The sequence below is a fragment of the Pseudophryne corroboree genome, chromosome 4 (assembly GCF_028390025.1).
Source record: "Pseudophryne corroboree isolate aPseCor3 chromosome 4, aPseCor3.hap2, whole genome shotgun sequence".
Lineage (NCBI taxonomy): Eukaryota > Metazoa > Chordata > Amphibia > Anura > Myobatrachidae > Pseudophryne > Pseudophryne corroboree.
In genome coordinates this window covers 793,790,235-793,817,263 of record NC_086447.1, presented here as the reverse complement: position 1 = coordinate 793,817,263, position 27,029 = coordinate 793,790,235, and the positions used below count along the sequence as shown (strand labels likewise).

The following is a 27,029-nucleotide window of genomic DNA, read 5'->3' as shown; positions in this document are numbered from 1 at the left end:
CTATGATTGCATTGGCATTGCAATCTAGGCGCGATATTAACGCCCAGGATTACATTGCAGAATGAGATATCAGGTGTATGTATCACACAGCAGAGGCATGGACAGGGGCTCTGAATGGAGCCCGACCATGCGCCGAGTGTGGTGCCAGAGCCACTGCACATGCGTGGTCTGGGTAACTGCCATGCACAGCAGTCATTTCCGGCAGAGAGTTCCAGGGAAACCTGCCAGAACTACATCCCACGAAGTGTAGCCCATAGGCTACAACGGGCTACCGCAATAAAAAGATTGCGGTAGCTGTGGGGGCCAATATTGATACATCGGGCAGCATCACATTCCCATAGGAACCTATGGGGGATGCAGCTGCGCGTGGAAATGTAGGGATCACAGCAGGTACCGGAGATACCTGCTGCTACCCCTCCTTACATTGCAGGGATACATAGTATTTGCAGCTAGCCCCCGATAATGGGTGTGTTCGGGGACATAGCCACAAATATTGTTTGATAAATGGGCCCCGTAGACTGTAAGCTCCATGTATCAGGGATTAAACCTGCTCTGTACTGCACTGTAGGACATGCTGGCGCTATATTTGGAGTGTGCGTACACAAACCAGATGGACGTGTTTGCTGCGTACAGACGTGCAGCTGCATTCATCTCTGAATCGCCTCCCTTGCCAATACCATACATACAAGGTACAATAAGATGCCTTTACAGTGGTGGGGGTTAAAATAAGTAACATTTTAAGCATGTATCTACAATGAACATAGTTTTCTAATTAATTTATATGAATCTTATCTATGTAGAGATAATGTGTACTCAGTGCTCTGTTGTAACAGGTCGGCTGAAACATTCACCTACAAGCAATTACTGTGTTTCTACTGAAACTGCAAGTTATCTGCAAATCACTGAGGCTCATATAAAAACACAACAGTTACTTCTGACCTTGACTTGCTGTAAGGTAGCTATATCCAGAGCCTGAATGAGACTCCATTGCAGGAGACCTTCCCTCCACAACAAACATACATAAAAGATTGCTTTTATACACCTTTACAGACATAGGGGTCTATTTACTGGGTTCACTACGATATGCTGGCGGCCGGGCTCCCGGCGACCAGCATACCGGCGCCGGGAGCCCGACCGCCGGCTTACCGACAGTGTGGCGAGCGCAAATGAGCCCCTTGCAGGCTCGCCACGCTACGGGCACTGTGGCGCGCTAAGCGCGCCACACTTTTATTCTCCCTCCAGGGGGGTCATGGACCCCCATGAGGGAGAATAAGTGTCGGTATGCCGGCTGTCGGGCTCTCGGCGCCGGTATGCTGGTCGCCGGGAGCCCGACCGCCGGCATACTGAAGACCACCCCTATTTACGAAGTCTTGGATGGAGATAAAGTACTAGCCAATCAGGTCCTAACTGCCATGTCACTGGCTGGGTTTGAAAAATGGCAGTTAGGAACTGATTGGCTGGTACTTTATTTCCAGTCACTTTATCTCCATCCAGCGCTTAGTAAATAGACCCTATGGGTGAGATTCAAATGATATATCACGCCCAATTTCCTTTCTAAAATGATCTTCGTTATCGCGCATATTGCGCCCATAGTAATCAGGTTTAGCTGTGTAAAGGGTTAGGTGCCTCCCTACTCCGGACGTAGCGAGCTGAAATAATTATACAACGTCCCTGAAGGCAGAAACAGAACGAGTGTGGAAAGGGGTGAAAATAATTGAAACCTGGGTTTTTGCATGTGGACATGCAACGACCCGGCGTATGTCTGAAAAGTCTGACCCAAGTTGATAGTCCGCAACCCTGCTCACTATCAGGGTTTATGCTGGGACTTGCAACTCAGGACAAAGACCTGGTTTATGTCTGAAAGGTGCGACCCGGGGAGAGTAGTGCTTGGAGATGACATAATCTCCAAGCGCAGACTGAAAGACCTGGATCACAGGTAGACCTGAGTCTGGTGTGAAGGGTAATGACCTGTGAATAACACGGGTCAACAACCATGTGTGAAAGGGATAACCCCGGCATCACCCCATGCTCAGTGTCCTGGGTCCGAGCCAGGTCGAAGCCGGGGTTTTATGTCTGAAAGGGTATTAGTCGAATATTCAAATACAATATTGAAGCACAATATTAGGTATGATTTTTATGTGACTATTGCAGGGGCGTGTTAATGCCTGAGGGGGCCGGGGTGGAGTGGACCACCTCCTCTGAGCAGAGGCCTCCTCACCACTCCACATCTTACTTTGTGCTGGCAGTCAAACCTCCTCCATTGCGTCATCTTTCCAGTGATATTTGGGAATATGGACCATGTGCACAATATAGTAAAGGCTCTGGCACAGAGTTCATGCTTTCTCTACGCAGCACCTTCTTTCTGAAGATGTCACTGAGATGGAGATGTATACTCTGGGTGCAGGGTGTGCGGAGGCCCTCCTGGGCCCAGGAGTATTATCATATGGGGCAGTATTCAATTGTAGTTGGAAGTTCCGACATGGCGGAAAGCCGGCACTTTCCGCAGATGGTCGGAACTTTCCGACACTTCAATATTTAATTGACGTGCCGGTTTTCCGCCCTGTCGGAAATTCCGACAAGTCGAAAAACACATGGATGAGCGGAATCTCTGCTCATCCATGTGTTTTCTGACAGCGGCACTATCGAAAACGGGACGTTTTCGACCATTCATTTCTGCCCATAAGAGAGGGCGGAAATGAATGGTTGAAAGGGAAGGGGAAACGGGCGGAAACAGACCACTTCTGAATAGACTGCTGTCAGATTCTCTCCATTGGAGAGGATCCGACTGCTATTGAATATACCCCATGATGTTAAACTCACCATCATGAAAGGAGCGTATTTAAAAATGTAACAATGTATTATCATGTGTTGTACAAGGCTTGTCAGGCTTGCTTTGGTGAAATGTCCTGTGGAGTCATTCGCATAATTCTGAGCTTATTTTCATCATAATTGACTGAAATCTGTATCCAATCTTTCTACTTGATATTCTTGTATTACCAAATGAACAACAGTGGGCCTTCTGGAGGCAGTAGGGAGAGATCTGGAATAGATTAAATGCCGGTTGTTTAGAACAATTGGAAGCCAAAGGGTGAGCAATAAACACAATTAGGGTTAGTGCCAGAAGTTCAGTACACTAAACAAGCAATTGTCAGAGAACCAGATCATGCTCAAATCCAAAGGTTCTCAGCCCCAATGATGTAAAAGGGATCTAAAAAGTGAAAACCAGCAAAACAAGCCTAAAAATTAGATACTGCAGAATATATTTATATTAGTTTATTTAGTTGCAGAAGCCAGTGCCGTAACTACGTGTGTGTGTCAGGTGTGCCTGGCACACAGCGCAGTTGCCTTGAGGGCGCAACGGCCAGCGGCTTGTAATGAGTCAAATTGACTCATTACAAGCCGCCTCTGCTGTGTGCACCGCGCTGGAGAAGCCAGTCCGGAGGCAGGGGAGGAGAGCAGCAGTGCCGGAGGCATCGGAGAAGGAGGAGGGTGGGGGACTGGATCTGCAGCAGCGCTACAGTAGTCCCCTCTCCTTCCGTATTGGCTGCCCGGCGCTGCTGTGAATGCTGGGATGCGGTTCCTTCATCCCAGCATTCACAGCGGCGGTGGGCAGCCAATACAGAAGGAGAGGGGACTGCTGCAGCTGCGCCTACACCAATTACATAGCGCTGCTGCGGCTCCAGGCCCCCTCCCTCCTCCCCTGCCCGGGATCTGCCAGCACCGAGGAGCCTGACTGCCAGCGGGGAGAGATGGTAAGTATCTCTCTCTCTCTCTCTATTTATCTGTTCTGTCTGCCGCAATGTGTAAAAAGGGGGACTGGCTGCCGTAATGTGTAAAAAGGGGACGCTGTCTGCCGTAATGTGTAAAAAGGGGACGCTGTCTGCTGTAATGTGTAAAAAGGGGACGCTGTCTGCCGTTATGTGTAAAAAGGGGGACGCTGTCTGTCGTTATGTGTAAAAAAGGGGACGCTGTCTGCCGCAATGTGTAAAAAGGAGAAGCTGTCTGCCGTAATGTGTAAAAGTTGCTCTACCTGGTGTAGTGGCGCTACTGTGCAGTGTAATTTGAAAAATGGAGACTACTGTGCACCGTAGTATGAATTGGTATTATTTTGTGACCACGCCCCTTCCCCATGAAGCCACGCCCCTATATATTTTTTTGCGCGCCTGCAGCACGCACTGCCCCTATCTTGCATGAGGGGGGGGGCGCCAATGCCGTTTCTTGCACACAGCGCTAATATGCCTAGTTACGGCACTGGCAGAAGCGACGTTTCAGGTCTAGTGTGATCCTTTTTCAAGCTAAGAAAGGTCACCTCTGTAATTAAACTAATATGTTTTTTCTCTGCTGGAGTACCACCTATTTCTTAGATTATAGTAGCCTCTTATTCTGGCACTTGGAATTGATATATTAACCCAGGACATATATGAATTTCATAGGTTCTGTGACTGGCTAAATTCAAGCCTGCATTTCACCTGGTTTTAAAACTGATGTGTATCTAAAGCAGCCTAAAAAGCCCCAAAAATCCTCTCACCTTATTAGAGGATTTAGGGCCAGATTCAGACCTGATCACTGTTATGCGCTTTCGCAGGGCCGTTGATTATCGACTACGCTCGTGTACGGATCATAATGCGCTTGCACAAGGCCAACTGCAAAAGAATCCGGAGTCTTTTTTTATCGCTAGGCGTACGCTAGTTGATTGACAGGTGGGGATGGTAACTGCCCGTTTCCTCGGATTGTCGGGAAAAACAGGCATCCTCAAGCGTTTTCAGGGAGGGTGTGTGACGTCAGCTCCAGCCCCCAATAACCTGTTGCTATCGCACTGTAGGAGAAGGTCCTGGGCTACGCACAGACTGCACAGAATAAAAAAAAATTTGATGGTGAGTGAGTTGCGAACGGATTTGCAGCTGACCAGCGTACACAAAGCTTTTTGCATGGCGTACACAGACTTGCACGGGGCGGGTATTCACTCTGTTTGGGCGACGACTATCTGATCGCAAACCTCTACAAATTCGCAGAGGAACAATCAGGTCTGAATCGGGCACATAGGCCCATTCAGCATGCAATGCTACTGCGATGCGATCGCATGTGGCAGATTTTTGGGCCAGTACACATGAGCAGAGACCGTTTTGCACGTGCGCATTGCTGCGAACGCCTCTGCCTGATTGACAGGTAGAGGCATTCGCGGGGTGGACTTGGGCAGCAAAGCAGCGTTGCAGGGGTGAGATGGCTAAAATGGGTGTGGGGCGGTGTCATTTTCGGGGCAGCTGCTGTGATGTAAAACATGACGGCGGTGCGCCTGCCTTTTGTGAGGGTCAGTGATGCGATCACAATTGAATTGCGATCCCATCACTGGGTGGCCATTTGCATGCTGTGTGGCCTTGCCCCGTGCTGTGTGGCCCCCAGCATGCGACTGTTAGCAGTTGCAGTTTTGCTATATTAGCAAAACTACAACTGTAGCTGAATGAGGGCCATAGTCAATGTAAAGCTAGGCATACACTAGACAATTATCTGTCAGTGTTACGCACACCAGTGCTAACAGGAGTATACCGGTGTATGAACAGAGAGGGAAGCGAAGCAAACGAACTCACAGACAGTATAACATAACATACACAGGAGGTGATGGAATAACTAATAAACACAAAGTGAACGGAGAAGCCCAAAGGCTCAGGAATTGGGTGTCTCCCTAGTGTCAGGAATGCTCAGATGGAATAGAGCGGACAATGAAGCGAGGTGTAGTGATTTAACATGTGGAGCACCTGAAATGATGTTGCTAAGAGCAACAGAAAAAACCCCAAAGGGTTACCAACGGGTGTGGGAATAAACTCCTTGGTCAGAGATAGAAATATAGACACAAGGAGAGTATCCACAATCCTAACCCCCACTTGCAGGGCACAGGTTCAGCTTACTGCCACTAAACTGACACCTGGACGCCCTGCACAGTGAGGGAGGATTAAGCAAGCAGGTCTGAGAGTACAGCCGCAAACCTGCTGGGTTCACAGAATAGCAAAAGAACCCCAGAAGGTCAAACAACTGACTCCAGTCTTACTGCTAGGTCCGGATTGGCAGAATGAAGTACCGAATCCCAAGGCCTATTCGCAGTAAGCAACAAGTAAATACAAAGTCACACAGTACTAGCTAACTCTCTGGAACTGACTAACAAACAAAGATTCAGCAGCATTTGCCTAGCCTGAGAGGATGGTTTATATAGCAGGTGCTGTCCACGCCCCACTCAGACCTCACAGACTGTGAGCACAAAACCAGCGCCGGATTCCCTGCCGTGCACAGAGCCTGTAACCACAACACAGTAAAAACCCGGACCGGAGTATCAGCTGCGCTCAGGTTACTTCGCTAACACTTGCCTCCCGGTTGCCATGGCGACGTGGCAGCACAGAGCAGGAGATCCTAACAGTACCCCCCCCCCCCTCTGACGAGGGGTCAAAGAACCCCTACCACCGGGTTTATCGGGGAACTGCGAGAAGAAAGAGCATATCAGTCTGGGGGCATGAAGATCACAACTGCGCACCCACGACCGCTCCTCCGGGCCATACCCCTTCCAGTGCACCAAAAATGACAGCCGACCCCGAACCATCTTGGAGTCAAGAACCCTTTCAACCACAAACTCCCTCTGACCCCGTATCAGAAGAGGAGAAGGTCTTCCACTGGAAGAAGGATTACTAACCGCCAGTTTTAAAAGGGAACAATGAAATGTTTTATTGATACCCAATGAACGGGGCAGATCTAACTGAAATGCCACCGGATTGATAACCCTGGTGATCTTATAAGGGCCGATGAACCAGGGGCCTAACTTATGAGATGGCTGTCTCAACTTCAAATTCTTGGTGGACAACCAGACGAAGTCTCCTAATTTGAAGCTGCAGGGTCTTCTCCGCTTATCAAAAACCCTTTTGGTCACTAATGACACAGACACAAGGGCTTTCTTCACTTTCCTCCAAATACCCCTAAGGACCGAAACAACAGAGGAACCACCAGGCGTGGAATCCAGGGGGTCAAAATAATTGGCCTTAGGATGATGCCCATACACACAAAGGAAGGGAGAGATCCCTGTAGCAGAGTGAGCCGCGTTGTTATAGGCAAACTCCGCCATGGACAGATGAGCAACCCAGTCAGTATGACACTTGGAGACATAACACCTGAGGAACTGCTCCAAGGACTGGTTCACCCTCTCAGTCTGCCCATTAGACTGTGGATGGTAGCCTGACGACAAGCTCACAGAAATATGGAGATCAGAACAAAATGTCCTCCAGAATTTGGCCACAAACTGGGATCCACGGTCAGAGACCACATCAAGTGGCAACCCGTGGAGGCGCACAACATGCTGCATAAATAACTCAGACAGGCGTCTGGCCGATGGCAACCCAACCAGTGGAACGAAATGCGCCATCTTCGAAAACCTGTCAACGACAACCCAAATGGCTGTCATCCCCGAGGATTTGGGCAAGTCCACCACAAAATCCATGGAAATGTGGGTCCATGGCTTAGACGGAATAGAGAGTGGATGTAATGGGCCGACAGGAACCCCTCTAGGAGTTTTATTTCGGGCACAAACATCACATGCCCGAATCCACTGATCCACATCCCTAGCCACCGAGGGCCACCACACCGCCCTAGACAGCAACTCCCGAGTTCTGGCAATATCCGGATGCCCTGCCGACCTCTTGGCATGGAATTCCAGGAACACTCTCTGTCTTAACCTAGGCACAAACAAGAGACCTACCGTAAGGTCTGGAGGAGCCTGCTCCTGTGCTCTAAGGACTAATGACAAGAGGTCCTGGGTAATGCCCACTTTAATACATGATGGGGACACAATGGGCAATGGCTCCTCGGTGGTCTCTTGAACTGGAGCTAAACTCCGCGAGAGCGCATCAGCCTTGATGTTTTTTGACCCAGGGCGATATGTTATCAAAAAATTAAAGCGAGCAAAAAACAAAGCCCATCGTGCCTGCCTGGCATTGAGCCACTTCGCTGACTCTAAATATGCCAGATTCTTATGGTCGGTGAGAATTGAGACCACAAACTTAGCCCCCTCAAGCCAGTGTCTCCATTCCCCGAGTGCATCCTTTATAGCCAACAATTCCCGGTTACCCACATCATAATTCATCTCGGCAGACGAAAATTTACGGGAAAAGTAAGCACAGGGATGAAGGCGATTATCAGACACCCCCATCTGAGAGAGCACTGCCCCAATACCTATCTCAGAGGCATCCACTTCTACCACAAAAGGACGCTCTGGATCTGGGTGTCGCAGCACCTTGGCCGAGACAAAATTTCCTTTTGAGACGGGCAAAGGCCGCTTTGGCCTCACAAGACCAGTGAGCAACATCCGCCCCTTTCTTAGTGAGTGCCACCAAGGGGGCCACTATAGACGAAAATCCAGCGATAAACCGTCTATAAAAATTCGCAAAGCCCAGAAAACGCTGAAGCGCCTTCAAACTAGTGGGCTGCACCCAATCCAGGACTGCCTGTACCTTAGAACCCTCCATTTGGAAACCTTCTGAGGAGATAATATACCCTAGAAATGCGATTTGCTGGACTTCAAACTCGCACTTCTCCAGCTTCGCCCCAAGCTGGTGGTCTCTGAGTTTCTGGAGGACTAAGCGTACATGCTTCCGATGTTCCTCCAGGGAATGAGAGAAGATTAGGATGTCATCTAGATAAACAACTAAGAATCTATCCAAATATTCCCTGAGCACATCGTTCATGAATTCCTGGAAGACTGCCGGGGCATTAGAGAGCCCAAAAGGCATCACCAAATATTCATAATGCCCTGAGAGGTTATTAAAGGCAGTCTTCCATTCATCCCCCTCTCTTATTCGGATTATATTGTAAGCACCGCGTAGGTTAATCTTAGAAAAAATGGTGGCAGTACGAAGCTGGTCAAACAAAACCGAAATGAGAGGCAGTGGGTACGAGTTTTTAATCGTGATACGGTTCAATTCCCTGAAGTCGATGCAGGGTCGCAACGAACCGTCCTTTTTACCCACGAAGAAGAACCCCGACCCAACTGGGGACTGTGAGGGTCTGATAAATCCCTTAGCCAAGTTCTCCTGAATGTACTCTGCCATAGCCTGAGTCTCAGGACGTGACAGGGAGTACAACCTGCTCTTGGGAAGCTTAGCATCCGGCAACAAATCAATGGCACAGTCATAGGGGCGATGGGGAGGTAGTACCTCCGCAACTTTTTTGGAGAACACATCCGCAAAATCTGCATAACATCCTGGCAATCCTGGCAAACTTAGCTGCGAGAGCCTGACTGGAAGGCTCAAGCAACTCCTGAAACAATCACTACCCCAACTAAGAATCTCCCCAGAGACCCAGTCAAATTGAGGGTTATGGGCCCTTAACCAGGGTAACCCCAAAACCAATGGGGCAAAAGAACAGACAGTCACATAAAAAGACAATTTTTCAGAGTATGTGGCTCCAATAAACAAAGGAATTTGGCTGGTGCAGGAGATAATTTTACCCTGGGACAATGGTTCCCCGTTTAACCCACAGATCTCAATCTCTGATGCCAAAGGTACTGAGGGAACAGAGTGTTCCAGGGCGAATTGACGGTCCATGAAAACCCCATCGGCCCCACTGTCAACAAAGGCCTCAGTCTTGACAGTTTGACCGAGGATCTCCAAAGTCACCGGAATGAGAAAAGTCTTTTTGGGAAATTCTGACTTCTGGCCTGACAGGATATTTCCCATCACCCTCAGGCCCTGAAGTTTTCCGGTTTTTCTGGGCATGATACTACAACATGACCTTTATTCCCACAGTACAAACACAAACCCTGCTGTCTCCTCCGCGTCTTCTCACGCGAGGAGAGGCGGGTAGCCCCAATCTGCATAGGCTCCTCGGAATATTCCTCAGAGTCTGAGGTTCCCTTGGGAAAAAAGGAAACTGCGGTCTCCCTTTCAAGCCTACGCTCTCTCAGCCGTCTATCCACCCGGATGGATAACTGCATGAGCTGATCTAAGCTATCAGGCAAGGGATATTGTACCAGTTGGTCCTTTATCTGGTCAGAAAGGCCCCTTCGGTACTGGTTTCTCAGGGCTGGGTCATTCCACTGGGTATCATGAGCCAACCTCCGAAACTCCGTACTATAAACCTCAGCTGGCCGTCGCCCTTGCTTAAGAACCGTAATCTGAGCCTCGGCTGAAGCCATCTTGTCAGGGTCATCATACAAAATGCCCAGTGCCGTAAAAAAAACATCAACACTTTTAAGCGACGGACAGTCAGGCTGTAACCCATATGCCCAGACCTGTGGGTCTCCTTGTAGCAAGGAAATCACCATGCCCACCCGCTGAATCTCCGACCCAGAAGACTGGGGCCTAAGCCTGAAATATAGCTTACAGCTCTCCTTGAAACAAAAGAACTGCGAGCGATCTCCAGAAAAACGATCCGGGAAATTTACTTTTGGCTCCTTAACCCCTGAACTTGCCGCTGCTGCTGCGGGAGCTCCGCTAGCGGCCTGCGGGGTGTTCATTTTAATGGACATCTCATTAAATTGTCGAGTCAGGACCTGCACCTGATCGACCACCTGTTGCAAAGTATTTTGAGGGGTATGCTCCATAATCCCACAAAATTTCAACAGGAGTAGGGCTGCTGAATATGTTACGCACACCAGTGCTAACAGGAATATACCGGTGTATGGACAGAGAGGGAAGCGTGCACAGAGCCTGTAACCACTACACAGTAAAAACCCGGACCGGAGTATCAGCTGCGCTCAGGTTACTTCGCTAACACTTGCCTCCCGGTTGCCATGGCGACGTGGCAGCACAGAGCAGGAGATCCTAACAGTCAGATAACGTGCCAGATCTGGCTAGCTGGAATGAAAATCTGGTGATGGATGAGAGTAGATTACAATCGACCATTTGCGCCCAAATGCTGGAAAATGGACAAAAATGAGTTCAGACAAATTGGTTAAATCCGTGATTTAACCAATTTGTCTGAATGACAGGTTTTGTCCATTTGTTTGGGAGCATCAGACCGGACAACATTGATTTTGTTACTAGTGCAGAGATTCTGGATGTGAATGCTGACCCCCAACTGCACGCAACTGTGATGAAGCACATGATCAACAGTCCATGCTGTCATCTGAACCCGATGTCCCCGTGCATGCGGTCCAGGACGTGCGTCAAGAAATATTTAAAGAGCTTCCAAAGTGCCACTTCGACCAGAGAAGAAGGGGTATCCGGTCTTTAGGTGGACCGCTATTGGCCGACATGCATTAGGTCAACATGGTCTTTAGGTCAACGTGGTCAGTAGGTTGACATGGCAAATGTCGACACATGAAAAGGTCAACATGCATTGAAAAAATAATAATTATCTTACTTTACGATCCACGTGGACTACGATTGGGAATAGTAGCCTGTGCCAAGCACAGCAGTAGCGGAGCGAGGCACCTTGCCCGAAGTGTGGCGAGCCATGAAAGGGGACACAGTGCACTAATTGGGGTTCCCAGTCACTTTACGGAGAAAACAACACCCTAAAAATAAAAAAAAACTCATGTCGACCCTTTTCCATGTCAACCTTTTCTGTGTCGACCTCACGAGTGTCGACCAATTTCAGGTGTCGACCTAGTCACTGTCGAAAAATAGTAGTCAACCTAATGACTATCAACCTAGTTAGGGTCGACCCAATGATCCACACCCGAAGAAGGTTACCCCAAGTATCGCAGAAGGTGACTTAATGAGGGAGGATTGACATCAATGATGCGCAACGGTGCATTGGACAACTACAATCGCTGGGTGGTACTTCATAATTGCATGCCATTGAAAACTTTGACATACTCTAGAACTGTGTAGCTCCATTAAGCATTTAAATATGCCTCTGTCTCAAATCCACGAACGGGAACTGACTGTAATAATCCAACTATCTGTCCACTTTGAAAATGGACATCGTTTTATGCTTTACGGAGAACAATAATAATCCTAGCGACACGACCTTGACTGCGTTTTTAAGATGTGTGCGGATGATGCATTTGCCAGGACTTTGACATATGATGAGGTTCCTTCTTCTTACACCTGGAACAACAAAAAATTCAATCATCAGAAACAATGGGTCTCTGTGGAAGGACATCCTGGAGTAAAGAAGAGTTGTGCACTTGGCTGTGTGAAGATGACTCCCACTGGAAAGATCGGATGCAGCTTTGGGCTGCTCTGCTGCCTCTCTCAGACATTTGTTCCCCATAACTTTAGCGTTTTGCCATGCGTCTGATCCCCTCTTTCTATGGCTTGCACACGGAGAACATGTCAGAAGACATCTTCCACCGCATTAAGACGGAGCACTCTGATGACAACCTTGACTTCAATGACAGTATATCTGATTTGGCCTTGGGGGAACGGAATCAATTTGTGAAGGCACTTCGGAATAAAAGTGCACAGGATATCGGTCTGCCACAACCAAATCTAAATGATTCAACAGCACTTGGCGTGGAATACCTCAGAGAGACAGCATGGGGGGAATGTAATAGGGTGTGAGAATCATATGTGAGAGATTTTGTGAGTGGTCTCCTGTTTTTTTTTTTTTAAAGAGGCAATCATTTACATGGGAAATTAACGTGGTTTTGCCATGTAAATGATTGCCCCTTTAAAAAAAACAGGAGAACTCTCACAAAATCTCACACGTTTTAATTCTCACACCCTAATGCATTCCCCCTCCCCCCATATGATCAATCTGTTATGCAACAGATAGCAACCAACAATAAAGTAAAACTGAATTCTGAACAGCGTATGGTAAGTTGTCTAGCATTCGCAAGCCTGTCAGAAAAGTATTTTTCCTAGATGATCCTGGAGGAACGGCAAAGACATTTCTGATTAATTTCACTCTAGCTAAAGTTCAGTCCTGTGGACAAATTGTGCCCGCTGTGGCTTCATCCGGCATAACAGTTACTCTTCCAGAGGGTGGTAGAATGGCCCATGAAACTTTTAAATTGTCATTAAACATCTGCAATGCCCCTAAATATACTTTGCAACCCCCTAATTTACCTAATGAGAGCTAAACATTTTCAGAGGAATTTTTTTTGCACTGCTTAGAATGAGTATAGTCTTATGAAGTATGTCCTAGGGTAACCTCTGTCTTGTATCTTCTTTAACACTAAATGAATGTAATAATGCCAGATTACTTGCGATAACATTTATCTGCTCTTAATTTACAACTGGTTGTTTTAAATTGGTGTTTAAACATCAACAATTTTATATATACCCAGTGGCTAGCAATTTGATTTATTTATGTATTTGTTTATTTTAAATAGGGTATTTTTTATACTGAACTTTTTTTTTCTTATCTGTTTTTAGGAATAATGTACACTGCATGGGCGTGAGTTGGCTCTGAGACATATAATGGGGTACGTATGAAGGGTCTCTGAGTTTTCCATATGAGGTCATTAGGGAGTTGCGATGTCTATTTACTGTAGGTACATGAGGGGGCTCTGAGGCATATTAAGGAGCATGATGGGGCATTACACTATCATATTGCTTCCAGCTCTTTGCCAGGACAGACTCTAACCGGAGCCCGTCTACTGGCAAGAAAAAATTGTACATTTGAGTGAAAATATTGATATTCATGTTGAGAATTTACGTGAATTTTTTTTATCACATCTGCATTAAAATTATGGATTGTGATAAATGTGCTCCTTAATCTTAAAAAAAAAAAAAAAAATCCATAACTGAAGTAACAGTAATTGCCATGTAACTAGTAAGGAACACACTGGGGCATTAATAGCCACACTAATGTGTGACTGCACAGACAGTGGCACTTATTAGAGCACATGGCAGCATCGGGCAGTGGGGTCACTCCAATTAGCTGCAAAAGGTGCAAGTTGGCATTGCCACAGTGTTAAAATGAAGGCATTGGCAACGTATCTCTCAACCTTTTGTGGCCCAAATTTGCTCATTTGCACATATGGCTGCAAGCAGTTTTGAGTGAGTTCAGGCAGCCATAAAGTACGGTTGTTGCCACGCTAACTCGTACCTGCAGTGTACTCACAGCTAATTGGATTGACCCCAAAGTGTACTTAGTGGCAATGGGAACAGCCTCTGCTGCAACTAGTCTCTGTCACAGTGTCACCACGTTGTATGTAACTGCACCAGGTGCTGCTACCTTGCCCAATCAGAAGCCGGCATTCCCGGGGCGGACCATATTGGGAACAACAAAATGATGAATTCCTGGAAAATGGTTTATGTATAAAAGAGGTGCTTGTGAAAAAATATCTCTATATGCAGGTAACATGATAAAGATAGATATTTAATAGAATACAGTAATTTAAAGTTCCAGTATGTCTATCCCAAATCCTGTGTTAATAACGTCAGTTCATGGCCTTGTGATGCTAAAAACTTATTTGACACTGATGACAGTTTATGGAATTGTCATGCTAAAAACTTTTTTGACCCTGATGATCTCTAGAGTCTTAAATAACTTGTTCAGCTTAGTAATAAGTTTCAAAGTTCAGTCTTGTGTCACACTTGAAGGAACACTGACACAAGATAACAGGGGGATTCTTTAAGGGCCATTGGTGGATACACAGCCAGTGTAGGCTGCTGTTCTGTGGGCTCAAGCATGGTTACTTACCTAGAATGTCCTAATGACTGCCAGATTGCTGCTGGTTTTGCCTGGTGAACACACTGGTCACTAGACTAGACATAAATGTAATGAATATGCATCAAAATGTTCAACGATTTAATAAAACAGTATTTTACATGCAAAGAACTCTAAAAAGGAATGACATACAAGTTTAGATTTAGCTTAAATATGTATAGGATATTTGCTGGTTAGATGGGATTGTTCAGTAGTTTGAGTGTTCAGTCAGTTGTTCATAGTATGGGGTCTATTCATAAAGCAGAGAAAAGCAACAAGGCTTTTCTCTGCTTTGGGCTATTCATAGAGTGGGTTACCGTGGAGAAGTTCCTGACTTCCCCAGCGGAACCCTGGCTCCATGCCTGAATCAAGATGTTCCGGAGACTTGGGGGCTAATTTAGACCTGATCGCTGCTGTGCATGTTCGCACAGCAGCGATCAGGTCTGAACTGTGCATGCACTGGTGCCGCAGTGCGCCGGTGCATGCCAGACAGCCTATGGCTGTCGTAGCCCTGCGATCGCCTCTGACTGATTGACAGGCAGAGGTGGACACTTGGCGGGCCAGCGGCGTTTGGCCGCCGTTTAGGAAACGCGGTCCGGGCAAAGCAGGCGTGCCTGGACCTTCGGGGGGACGGGCCGTGGCGGCTGCGTGACGTCACAAGCAGCTGCTGTGACCCGGGTAGCAATGAGTAGCTCCCTGCCAGTGCGCAGGAGCTGTGCTGGCTGGGAGATACTCTTCAAGTACAAAAGCATCACTACTGTGCGATGCTTTTGTACTTGTGCGACGGGGCAGGGACTGACATGCGGGGCGGACTAGCCCTAAATTTAGCACATCTACGATCAGGTCTGAATTAGCCCCTAATTTCACTACTGGCAGCCATTTTGGTTGTGATTATTGCCGCGACTGCAATGCCCGATGCAGAACTCCGGAAAAGTATTAAAACATGGGTGCAGTGTATGCAGTGTGTACCCCCCCCCCCCCCCCCCCCCACTTCCTGGAACCAGGGGTTCATGCGCACCGCACACATTGCACACATTATAGAAACTCAAATATCCCTTATAGATATTGCAAATGTAATCCACTGCGCTCACCATTCCCAGGATTGCGGTACAAAACTGCACCCACTATCAGGGCCGCAATCAGAAGGAGACTGCCGGGACTCAAGTACCGGGCCTGGAGAGAGAGGGAGGCCCACCCTTGGTTCCTACCCAGGGAAAGAATATTAATCCTTCTACAAGTCCGCCTCCCGGCTTCTGTGCTTCACTTATGGCCTTTCGCAAGGTCTCATCAGCCACCTGACAGGCTCCTTCAGATTGGATGTCATAGCTGCAGCTCTAATTATCTGTGTGGGCCAGGCAGAGCACAGCTCCAAACAGCTGCAGGCAGCTATATGGAGCGGGACCCAGCAGTCAGCATGTGTCGGCACCCGGCATCAGCCTACACATCACCCACAGCATCAGTGGTGCTCCGACCTCAGAGTTTCCTGGTCCTGCATCTCAAGGTGAGGCTTCTTATGTGCTTTTTATATAACCATATTTTATCATTTATTATTTCCATTATTTCTATTTTAAATTATATATTTCTCCGGCAGGGTCCACAGATTATCCACAGGATAACATTGGGGGTGGTATTCATGTGACCGGCGGTTGGGAGACCGACAGTCACATGACCTCCTCCACCATCCCGACACCTCACTATCCCAATGGTCGGCATGCCGACCAACAGGGACTATTTCCACTCGTGGGTGTCCACGACACCCATAGAGTGGGAACACGGTCATCACCGAGCCCGCAAGGGGCTTGCTGCACTCACCCCTCCCCACCGGGATCCCGGCGTGGGTATGCTGCCGGGATCCCGGGATATGATGACGCAGATTTGCACCAGTCGGTCAAAGCTTTCGGCCTCCCAGCATGCAACGGGCCCGTCCTTATATCACCGCCTCCTGGCTCAGGCAAATCAGTTTTTTGTTTGGTTCGGCAGTAGCCGGACCATGGTCTATGGGCTGCTGGTTTTTAGCAGCCTTAAGCTTTTTTAGTTTTTATATTTATTTTTATAGTCTTACTATTTTTTGGAGCAAAAAAAACCCGCATTATACAAACCTTAGAAAGAGTCGGTCCAACAACTCCCCGCCGGGTTGCGACAACGCTTACCCACGTGTACAGTGTTGTTTCGTTGGGCGTCTGTGTAGGATGTACTAGCAAGTCCAGAAGACGTTATCAGGCTCCGAGTCTCCCGCCATGAACTGAGTTCCTGCTTCCATCTGAGATGCTGTGTATCTAAAAGGACCCAATCGCAGCATAGGCGGCTATGTGACTGGTGCATCAGTGTTCACTTGGGCGTCTGTTTTCACTGTAGGTTCACGGGGCGAGTGTGTACACTATTAGCATCTGGATCCACTCAGCATTCGCTAATGTATTGATCGATCCTGGAAGTGGGGTGAAGTCTCCCTGTATACCACACTCCTAAGCCGGGTAATACAGCACTAAGTCTCTATCTACCTATAAGTACGAATAGTTGTTGATGCATATGAGTCTGTAAACTATTGCTGCTGTTTTCTTTTGCAGTGCGACTGAATATGGTTAAAACTCCTATATAAGATAATGCAGTAATATGTTTCTCTTACATACTTGAAATGTATTTGTAGTTGATTATGTGCTCATATTGCTTATTATAATAATGTATAACCTGTGACTGATTGCTAGTGTGATTGCTGACTTTACTATAATTCTGTGTATTCCGATCCTCAATGCTGGTGTAAAGCAGGGTAGGGTCGGATTGTGTGTCACTTTAACAAAATTTCAAGTGATTGCAGTCACAAATTGTATAGTAACATTGTACAGGTGTGTGTTATTTATCATATCTAAGAGTGGCAAGGGTGAGAAAAATAAACTTTCAACAGCAGCGCCAACACTCATTTCATGTTTGTCTTGCAAAGCTGGGTTAACTTCTCAGGATCTGGTTCAAAATGGATTATGTGCAAATTGTTTTAGCTTTCACTGAAACCTCTTAAATAAGCAGAGGCAAACAGAGGTTCAAGTTGAATCCCCATGAGCTACTTTTGCACAGACATTATCCAGTATAGCTGAGCAGATAATGCCAGCTCCTATACCAGGGATAGGTTACCCTTTTACCCCCTAACATGCAACATTCCTCCTGGGGTATTATCACATCCAGCACAGGAATTGGCAGCCCCTCAACAAAGGCCGGTGGTAAGTAAATCACATAGACATGATACAACACCTTCACAGTCTATACATGTTTCAGATAAGGACTCATCAGAGGATGAGGACTCATCGCACTTCAGGTCTGCATACAGAGATGAGGAGGAAGGCCTCAGCTTAGTGGACATACCTGAGCTAAATAGTGCTATGAAAGCCATTCTATCCTTAGAAGAGGCAGCAGAGCCTTTTGTAAAACACTAAGGCACCTGTGATTAAATGTCCCAAAACAGTTAGGACTGAGTTTCCTGGGTCAGATCAGCTGACGGAAATTATGTAAGAGGCTTGGGTTACGCCCAGTAAGAAGTTAGAATTCCAAGGAAATGGCATTCCAATTATCCTCTTCCGGCTGGGGACTGTTTAGAAAGAGGCGTGGCTCCTAAAGTAGAGACGCATGTCATCAGATTGGTGCGAAACTCTACATTACCTCTGCCTTCAACATCAATAAATGATGTCACGGATAGGAGAGTTGAGGGTTTTCTAAAAAAATATTTTTTCCTTGTCTTGGGCAATCATAAGACCAGCCATGGCCTCAGCCTGGATGGCAATAGCAGTGACAGCCTGGGCTGATGCATTGGAGGAGGATCTTTCAAAGGCATCTAGAGAGCAAAAATCCCATTTTGCACATATCAAACAGGCGGCGACGTTTATGGAAGCGGCCTTGGATATGGTACAATTGCCTTTCAGGCATCAGCTTCAGCAGTAGCTACTCGCAGAGCGGTTTGGCTACGCACATGGCCTTTTTTACTGGAGATATTCTTTTTGGTCAGATGTAGACTCCAAGAAAGTGAAGTTTGCTTCCACACAAAAAGGGTGATGGCAAACAGTTCCAATCCAACAAGTCTAGTAAGACTAAAAAGCATTGGACTACCGGAGCTCACGCTCCAAATCAGAAGATAAACCATCAGCCTCATGGTGCGGGCCTCCACCTGGGGAACCCCAGGGTGGGAGGCCTACTTCTTCAGTTTGCACAGATTTGGTAGCAATCTATCACAGATGCCTGGGTGCAAGAAGTGGTATTTCACGGTTATGCAGTTGCTTTCAAGAAACACCCTCTTCAAAGGTTTTTGTACCAGTCCATCTTCAGTGGAAACAAAGGCCAGGGCTTTGCAAGAGGCAGTTCAGCAGTTGCTTCAGTCAGGAGTGATAATTCTAGTTCTTCCTGCACAACTAGGACAGGGTTTATTACAACCTGGTTCTAGTCCAGAAGCAAAATGGATCGTTCCGGCCCATACTCAATCTCAAAGTGCTGAACTAATACGGTTGAGTGCCTCGGGTTCATATGGAGACTTTGGGCGGTATTCAAATTAGTGATGAGCGGATTCGGTTTTACTCGGTTTTACTCGGTTCTCAAAACCGAATCTTATTGGCTCACTGATGTCACGTGTTTTGGATAGCCAATAAGATTCGGTTTTGAGAACCGAGTAAAACCGAGTAAAACCGAATCCGCTCATCACTAATTCAAATGATATATTATGCCCAATCTCCTTTCTAAAGTGATCCCCATTATTGTGCATATTGCGCCCGTAGTAATCAGGTTTAGCGTCATAAAGGATTGGGTGCCCTCGCTCCCCCTGGGAATGGTAAGCAGAAATGATTATACCAAGCCCGTCGGCAGAAACAGAACGGGTGTGGAAGGTGGTGAAAAGAATTGAATACCGCCCTTTATGTTCCATTATTTTGGCCATGGAGCTGGAGGTTTTTATGGTATTCCTGGATATCCAGGAGGCTTACCTACATGTGTTTATAGCACTATCCCATCAGCGCTACAGTATCTTAAGTTGCTATCCTCCAGCAGCATTTTTCAGTTCAGGTCCTAACATTTGAACTGGCCATAACTCCCATTTACCAAAAATATGGTGGTAATGGCATCTTATCTCCATCAGCAGGGGATAAGGATTTCCATACTGCAATGACTTATTAATCCTGGTACAATCTCAGGAATGGCTTCTGCATCGTCTGCAACAGACAAATGCTTATTTGCAGTGACACGATTGGCTCATAAATTGGGTAAAGTCGTCTCTGGTTCCTTCACAACGGATGACTCACTTGGGGGCTGTGTTGGAATTGGGTATTCAGAGAGTAATTTTACCTCTGAACAAAATATCCAAAATTCATTTAAGGATTCAGGAGTTGCTACACAGTCAAACGGTATCCATTTATGCGGTAATGCGTGTGATGGGATTGATGGTGTAGACATTCGACAAGATGGAGTATACTCAGTTCCACTTGATACATCTGCAACGTCTCATATTTTCCAAGTGCAATGGTTTTCATCAGACAATTAAAGCGCAGATTATGGTCTTTCCTCTGGAAGTAAGGAAGTCAATAGCCTGGTGGCTATAGACATCCTATGTGGACAAAGGGAGACTCCTTTGGATATCAGATTGGGAAACTCTGACAATGGATGCCAGCCTTCAGGGCTGGGGAGCAGTGTCAGGAAGGAGTTGTTTCCAGGGGCAGTGGACCAAGGAAGAAAGTTGTCTGCCAATAAATATATTGGAACTTCGGGCCATATATATGGCATTTATTCAAGCAAAGAACATCCTTCAGGGGAAACCAGTTCAAATCCGCACGGACATTGCACTGGCAGCAGTGTACCTCAACCATCAGGGAGGAACTCGCAGCCAAAATACAATGAAGAAGGTAAGTCACACGTTAAGGTGGGCAGAACTTCATTATCCAGCATTGCCCACAGTGTTCATTCCGGGAGTCCTAAACTGGGAAGCGGATTTTCTCAGTAGACACACCATTCATGCACGAATGGGCTTTACACCCCAAGGTCTTACAAACGCTGGTAGACAATGGGGGTTACGGGAGATAGAGGTTCACTACGATATGCCGGCGGTCAGGCTCCCGGCGACCAGCATACCGGGAGCCCGACCGACGGCTTACCGACAGTGTGGCGAGCGCAAATGAGCCCCTTGCGGGCTCGCTGCGCTCGCCACGTACGAGCGCCACACTATTTTATTCTCCCTCCAGGGGGGTCGTAGACCCCCACGAGGGAGAATAAGTGTCGGTATGCCGGCTGTCGGGATCCCGGCACCGGTATACTGTGCGCCGGGATCCCGTCAGTCGGCATACAGAAGACCACCCGGAGATAGATCTCATGGCGTCCTGTCAGAACAACAAAGTTTCTGCATATGGGTTAAGAACAAAGGATCCCAGAGCGACCTTTGTGGATGACCTGTCAGTGAGATGGGACTTTCGTCTGGCTACGGTGTTTCCACTAATCGCCCTGTGACCTAGGGCTATGCGAAAGGTAAGACAAGGTAAGGGTGCCGTGATACTATTAACTCCAGCTTGGGCCAGATGGCAGTGTTACACAGATCTACAGAGGATATCGATGGATTCTCTATTCTTACTACCTCAACATCCAGATCTACTTGCTCGGGGTCCATGCCATTACAAGCACTTGGATCAACTGTCTTTGACTGCACGGTTCTTGAGACTTCCATCCTGAAAGCAAGATGATCTCACAACAGGTAATTTAAAAAAATGGTCAGAATAAGGAAACCTTCCTTAACTCGCATTATCACCGAATGTGGCAAGCCTATTTTCAATGGTGCAGTGACTGGAAATTTGACCTTAGGTTTCAGAATTTCAGAGTCTTAGCATTCCTTTAGGCAGGAATGGACTAAGGTCTGCGGGTGGCTCCTTGAGAGTGCAAGTGTCAGCATTGACTGTATGGTTCTAAAAGGAAAATTGCTAACCTACAGGATGTGTGCACTTTTTTCCAGGGAATGCTGCAGATTCAACCTCCTTTTGTTCCTCCTACAGAGTCTTGGGACTTAAGGTTAGTCCTAAAGGCCCTTCACGTTGCCCCATTTGAACCACTAAAAAGAGTGGCTCTTAAATGGTTGAAAACTAAAGTTCTACTGGCTATTGCTTTGTTTTGTCGCCCTCCTTTTCTGATTTTTTTATCCAGATAGTGCCAAATCTGGATATCTTCCTAAAGTGGTGTCTAAATTCCACTTTAACGAAGAAATTGTAGTCCTGGCCTTCCAGGGGCCAGACCTTTCTGCGGGAGATGCATCGTTGGAAGTAGTTCGTGCCTTAAATATCTACGTGGATCATACCAGTGTCATTATAAAGACAGACACTCTCTTTGTTCTCTGCGGATTTCACAAGAGAGGATGGCCTGCTGATAAGCAGACACTGGCAAGTGGCTTCGGATGACAATTTCGGAAGCATAATCTTAAGCTGATCTCCCTGTTCCGGCTAATGTCTCTGCTCACTCTACTCGTAAGGTAGGTCAATTATGGGCAGCACAACGTGGTGCTTCAGCAGAATAGATATGTAAGGCAGGCACATGGTCTTCCATTAACACATTTATTAGACATTATGCCTTTGACACCTTTGCCTCTCAGGATGCTGAATTCGGGCAAAAGATTCTCCTGTCCAATCAGGAGCAACCCCACCACTAAATTGCTTTTGGGACATCCCAGTGTTATCCTGTGGAGAACCTGTGGACCTTGCCGGATAAATATTTGTTACTTACCGTTGATAACGTTATTTCTCCTAAGTCCACAGGATCCACAAGGATGCACCTGATTTGAGGATCCTTTCACTCACTAACCTCTTCCTTCTTGTACGTCAGGATGTGCATGTGTGTTCTTCTCGCCTGATTAGTGCTCTCTATTATACTCCTGCCTTGAGCTTTGGAAAAACAACTGATTTGCCTGAGCAAGGAGGCGGGGATATATGGACGGGCCTGTTGCATGCTGGGAGGCCGAAATCTTTGACCGATTGGTGCAAATCCGCTGTTGCGTCGTCATATCCCCTCCACCACCCGTGGTGGCTCTGGAACCTACCCCTCACCCGCAGCAACCCCGCACCCACCCCTCCCCCACCCGCGTCACCACCGCAACCGATCCTCCCCCACCCGCGTCGGCTCCAGACCCCCACCCGCCGCACCCACGTACAAGCCCTACTAACAAAGCTAAATATTTATCTTGTTAAAAACACGTTAAAGGTTAAAGAACACTGTACGCTGTTTGCTTAAGAAGTACCGTAATGGTACGCTATCTACGTAGCGATCGCTCAGCCGTAGGCGAGACGCTCAAGCGTCACGTTCGCTCACGGCCCAGTGATCACAGGACACGTTATTGGTTATGTCTAGGGTAATGATTCGCTATGGCGTAGCTTACGCTCGAGACCACGAGGAGGTCACCAGCGATGCAGACGCTCACAACACTATACCTTTATATTTAAACCTTTTAACAATGTAATGCGCTATATACCTTAATGTGAATACAGGGTGTAAGTGCAACCTTGTGTAACCTGACTAACTACAAAGCTGATTGAGCGTCACCGACGCTCAAGTGAACACTTAACACAATAGAAAATACACAGATACTGGATTAGGGTTCCAAAGCCTATTATCTGTATTATATCTAGTATACTTGTAAAAGAGTAACACAGTACAAATGATACACTACAATATAACAAAGACTTCCTAACCAAACACCTAACTAAGGGATAAACTACAATACTATCCTGGTCTAATACAATACAATACAATACAATACTATAAAAGTTTTAGTCTAGGGGAGATATGAGAGAGAAGAGAAAATAGAGAGAGAGAAATAGACACAGAGAGAGAGAGAGAGAGAGAGAGAGAGAGAGAGAGAGAGAGAGAGAGAGAGAGAGATTGGCTCACAGAAAGACAATGATTACAGAGAAGCTTACACATGAGGAACAATCGCTGCGCAGTCAGTCAATGCTGAGAATCTTTGTTTAGAAAGTACTTGAGCTTACCCATGCTGCCTGTCCCTATATACACAACACCCAGCAACACAATTGTCCCTACAATGCCGCATGGGGCAGAAGCTAGACTCCATTTTGGGAAACCTCCTCTTGATTCCAAAGACCACACCACATGGCTGAAAGGGGGAGGGGAAGACATCCAGCAGCAGCCATTTTAGGTTTGCAGGTCCAAACACATGGCACTCCTACTACACCACAATCACATAGCAGAAAACACAAGACTCCATTTTCTTCCAAAATGTCCAAGCCTCAAAACAATGCATATGTTCTGATTTTACAATTCCAAACCATCTAAAACACCTTTCACAATGTAATCCAACTTCCTAGAACCATCTCATAATTTCACATCCCAAACAACTTCAGTATCTCAATAACCAGAGCATATTCATCACAAGACCAGATCACAATGTAACCACACATCTCAGCCTGCCATTGCCACAAGCACATGCCCAAACGCAACTGCATGGTGGTATTTATGATTAACAAGATATATTATAACAAACCAGCACAATCTATTCTAAATCACCATAGGCAAACAAACACCACAAATGCTATGCTACCGGTTGTCTAATGTCCCAGCTACCATCACAGATTCCACAGAGTATTCAGCACAAACAAGTTACCATCACACGGCTGCGCAAGCCTCACCATCCCCAGCCATTTGTTTCTCCAAACCAACCACTCTATGCTTACCCATCTTTCCACAACTACCCCACCACAAAGCACACATTTAACTACTCTATGCCAAATCAGCCATGAGATATTGATTTTATGATACTTAGCCTTTGTTTCCTGGAGGATGTCCTGGGGATGTAGCCTCCATGCTGCTGGGTGCCAGGTAGCTGTGTGTGTCTGTGTAGCTACATTACATCTGTTCTCTGAGGCCACACCTGACCACTACCTTCCTGTTTGACCAGTCCCTGGGGGAGGGGTCTTTCTTTCTCTCCTTTGTATATGTTAATCAGGTTCAGCCCTGAAAACTTAGTTGATCATCCATTGTTCCCAACAAAGCTGATCTTAACTTTTATACATATAATCATATCTATCCGCTGCAATGTCCCACGACAACACAATAGGTCTCAAACTAAACCACACCTTATTCTGCTTGCTTCAATACCAAACATGATGTGTTTATCTGGTTCGGTTCGAATGATACACATCCATGACATTAATTCATCAGCCAATTCTAAATCTCCATAATGTCTGGTGCTTGACATTATTATAACCATGTACTGTATGAAACAAGTGCCGAATCCATCTCAGTGCCATGTCCGAGCAAATGCGTGTGTTTCCATATATTGCTGTGCTCGCTGCGCATATTTGCAAGTATAGCGACTTATATGTGTGCAGTTTATATGGTCTCTCTATGTAATATTTTTGACTTTGACAGTCCACCCTTTGGCAGTCACCAATAACTGCCACTTCCTAAAACATTTCAAAAAGAGAAAAATATATGTCAGGGGTTAATACATTTCCATGGTTGGGTAAGGGAGGAGAGAGGAGAAGGTGTGAAGAGGGTATGACCTAGTGAGATAGCAGAAGCATGTGTGTATGAATCCATGTTTGGGGGGTCATGTATCATCGTGCCGTACGTGTGGTAAATCAAGCTTCGAGGTATTGCGAAGTATACATTTGAATTCCTTCTTATCCCGTACTAAGGGTCTGTGGATGGGCTGTCAAACTCTACCGAGCTCATTTCGGCTGTGGTTGCAACAAAATGGGGACGCACATTTTAGTTGATGATACATGAATGGGGGAGGTATGTGGTTGCTGATATCTGTGCCTGTATTCCCTATCGTCTATGTGTGTTATTACCTGAGGGTTGTAGAGATGAAGATAAAGAACACTTATGGAAAATGCAATGATATTCTATGTCAGGGAAATGTACATCTGTCGATTGAGGTCTTGATTGGTGTCGGTTGATTGGAGTCTTCTTCTTTGTGCTTTTGCTCATAAGTCGTGAGTAAAGCAAACAACGTCCATGGATTTACAAAAAAATGTTGGGCTAGCGTGATTTTAAAGTTCCTAGGGAAACTGGGGTACCCATGGCATTGTCCATCAAAATCTTGTATATCAGGCCGTCTGCTCTCCTTCTCCCATCTTTCCGTTGTCGGCACCTTGACTCATCAAATCCTTCGTCTAAGTGGATCTTTGTACCTCGGAGGAAAAACATAGAAATGGGTGAAAGACGGACCGTATACTCATTACATCATCACGTCATGGTTTCTAGCATTGGGTCATAAATCAAATCCAGGTTAATTACAGTTTCCTCACTCCTCAAGCTCATCACTTTTGTACTTTGTTTGCACCTCATCAAAGCCTGCCCGCATCTAAATATCAATCCAATAGATATAACAACACCTAAGATACACAGGAGAAACTTTCCAACATCCATTATGACTCCTTGAGCCCACTCTCCCAAACCGGAGAACCAATTTCGCGGGTTCAACCATGACACCCAACCAGTCAGCTCATTACCTACAGCAGCAAGGGTGAGATTGTGTTTTCGACGAAATTCCCATTTTAATTGCAGAATATCATCCATCTTTTGGTCTATGACCTCTACCGGATCCTCGGTGCTATTTGTGATATACGTGCAACACTTTATGCCGTACTGTGTTGCCAATGTAACACAATATCCGCCTGTTACTGCTGTAAGGTAATTAAGAACCATCCTATGCTGAACTAGTTCTGTTTTGTAAGCTTGGAGTTCTCTTCCAGTGTATCTAAACGTGTCATCATACATTTCAGTGATATTATCTAACAAATTGGCGAGTGCGGAAATGTATTTATAATTCATCACTCCTCGAGCGGTACGAGTGAAATCTAACGCTACCAGAACCTGAATCCCGGTGGATTCATGGATAAGATCAGAGGCCGGATGCTCTAACCTTTCTGACAGTTGTCTTTTAACAAGGTGCTCGTAGTGAGTGTGAGTATAAGGAGCTTGGGCACCACGGTGTATGTCCTTCATTTTGTCATGTGTAAAAGTCATCACTTCAGGCAATACTTTTCCAATATAACACAATCCTTCAGAGTTTGGGGCAAGCCACTTGTACGCCTTTCTCCCGCATATGAAATATGCATCATCGGGGAGAACATATGGGACGGAGAAGGACATGACCATGTTACAAACCTTCCAGGTGAAATCTCCTGACCCTAATTCTTCCATCTGCTTAATGCACGTATCAGTTTGTACGATATGTGCACAGTATCCTGGTGATACCTCTCCAACTCTAGTAATCCTACTTCCTAAGGTATATCTATACCGGAAAGATTTTCCTCTACTGGCTATGTGGCGTACGAGCTCTGTATCTGTAGGCATTCTATCTGCTCTGTGTGAAAAGGTCATGGTAAGGTTGCTCCATGACACTTCCCAATTTCCCGGTTTTCTAGGATTGGAGATGTTAAAACATATGAGGGACCTATCCACATGGTATTGGTGGAGCTTCAAACTAGGAGGGC

At 46.5% G+C, this 27,029-nt stretch overlaps 1 long non-coding RNA gene across 2 annotated transcripts in view; it reads left to right on the top strand.

Moving 5' to 3' along the window:
• LOC134910386 (uncharacterized) overlaps positions 1–27,029 on the top strand; it is a 176,590-nt gene that overhangs the window by 138,826 nt on the left and 10,735 nt on the right. For both annotated transcript variants that reach the window (XR_010176182.1, XR_010176181.1), the window contains 2 exons: positions 13,299–13,348; positions 15,678–16,078. This is a non-coding gene — a long non-coding RNA (uncharacterized LOC134910386). The remainder of the gene's footprint in view (positions 1–13,298; positions 13,349–15,677; positions 16,079–27,029) is intronic.